Below are 2,383 nucleotides of genomic sequence, written 5' to 3'. Positions count from 1 at the left end.
AAGCGATTCCGGCGAGCCGGGCCCCGCAGTGCCGCCCAATCGGCTCCGGCCCGGCCCAGCGAGTCGGGCCCCGGGGCATCGGTCACAGTGCCAGAGGAGCAGAGCCGGTCCGGGCCCCAGACAGTGTGGTAAGGGGGCAGGGAGCAGGGAAGGGGTGTTCAGTGGGTTGTGGGGAGGTGGATAGGGTCGGGGTGGTCAGAGGGCAGGGAAGAGGGGATTGAATGGAGGCAAGGGTCCCGGGGGGGGGGGCAGTCAGGAAGGAGCTAGGGTTGGATGAGGTGGTGGTGAGCAGTCAAGGACAGAGAAAAGGGGTGGTTGGATGGGGCAGGGGTCCTGGGGGACCATCAAGAATGAGAGGAGGGATTGGATGGAGCAGCAGGGAGCAGTCAGGGGATAGGGAAGGGGGGGATGGGTCAGGGGTCTCCGGCGGGGGGTGTCAAGGAACATGGGGGGTTGGATGGGGCACGACCCCCTCGTGAGGTGAGGAGGAGGGAACCTGTTGTTAATATTTTGGCAGCTCATGACTGGCTCTAGGTATTTTGCCGCCCCGAGCACGGCAGGCAGGCTGGCCTTTGGTTTGGCCAGTCGCAGCTCCCACTGGCTGCGGTTTGCTGCTCCAGGCCAATGGGAACTGCTGGAAGTGGCGCAAGTCAAGAGCCATACTGGCAGGGCCAGCGCAACCCATTAGGCAACCTAGGCAGTGGCCTAGGGCACTAACATTTGGGGGGCAGCGACTGCAGCAGCGGGACCTTCTGCTGCCTTTGTCGGGGGCAGCATTTTGGGGGCGGGATCTTCCGCCGCCTAGGGCAGCAAAAAAGCTGTCAGCACTCCTGCGTACTGGCCACCGCTTCCAGCAGCTCCCATTGGCCTGGAGCAGCGAACTGTGGCCACTGGGAGCCGCGATCAGCCGAACCTGCGGACGCGGCATGTAAACAAACTGGCCCGGCTGCCCAGGGGCTTTCCCTGCACAAGTGGTGGAACAAGTTTGGGAACCACTGGGCTACAGACAACAGATAATTACAGACTGGGGACTACAAGTAAAACAAAAGAGACAATATTGATCAGCAGGATAGGCAGTGGTCATTTGGCATTTAATATTGTCATTGCACTACTCTATATTTCTGGCTGCATTTTCTCAAAGTAGTCCTTTAGGAAACCAGGATGGGCAGCTGCACCCAGAAAATAAGCTAAAAAGCCAATAAATAAGAGAGAACCAGCAATAAGGAGTCAAGCCAAAAAGAAATTTTAAACTTGAGGAAACAGATAGCCTTTTACCTCTAGGTTACCAGTTTAAATCCAGCTCAAATCAAATCAAGTGATGACAGGTTACCACTAGCTGATGACTTTTTACAAAATATTACAAAAAAATCATGAACTGGCACCCATGCGTGTCAGCTGATAAATGGATTAAATGGACATTTACACTGAAATAGACTGACGGGTTGTCCCTCCAGGTCAGGACTGAGACATGTTGGCATGGCGAGATGGGAAGCTTATATATTATTATTCTTTATTATTTGTATCACTGTCGTGTCTAGGAGCACCTGTCATGGACCAGAACCCCAGTGTGCTAGGTGCAAGACAAACAGAACACAAAGACATTCCATGCCCCAAACAGCTTACAACAGAGGTAGGCAACCTATGGCACGGGTGCCAAAGGCAACATGTGAGCTGGTTTTCAGCGGCACTCACACTGCTCGGGTCCTAGCCACTGATCCAGGGGGGCTCTGCGTATTCTGCATATTTAATTTTAAATGAAGCTTCTTAAACATTTTTAAAACCTTATTTACTTTACATACAACAATCGTTTAGTTATATATATTATAGACTTAAAGAAAGAGACCTTCTAAAAACATTAAAATGTATTACTGGCATGCAAAACCTTAAATTAGAATGAATAAATGAAGACTCGGCATACGGCTTCTGAAACCCCTGGCTTACAATCTAAGTAACTGCTGCCTTCTGTGAACCTGTTCTGGGGATACACATAGAGAGAATGTGTCAATCAGGTCCCTTATTGAAAAATTCCTTTAGAATGTAACAGGATTCTATAGAAACGTGTTAAGATGCTACACGAATAACGTTAAAACACAAGAGCTAAGATCTCATTAAATATTAAATTCTTTAGGTGTTTTAATCACTCTACCTAATTTAAAGCAGAGATACAATTCTCTGTTAACTTCCCACATTCGCCAAAAAGTATAATCAATTTCTTATTTTCTATTAATTTCACAGGACTTTTCTATAAGGGATGCCTTATAGAACTTTACATTAAAGATTTAATTTATGAATAGTCTTGCTTCATTTCAGCTGTTAACGGAATAATAAAAAATAATAAATAGGAGACTAGGCTGCATATTGACATCAAAGAATCTTCTTTCGA

The sequence above is a fragment of the Chelonoidis abingdonii genome, chromosome 6 (genome assembly GCF_003597395.2).
Source record: "Chelonoidis abingdonii isolate Lonesome George chromosome 6, CheloAbing_2.0, whole genome shotgun sequence".
Classification (NCBI taxonomy): domain Eukaryota; kingdom Metazoa; phylum Chordata; order Testudines; family Testudinidae; genus Chelonoidis; species Chelonoidis abingdonii.
This window is presented reverse-complemented; position numbering follows the sequence as displayed.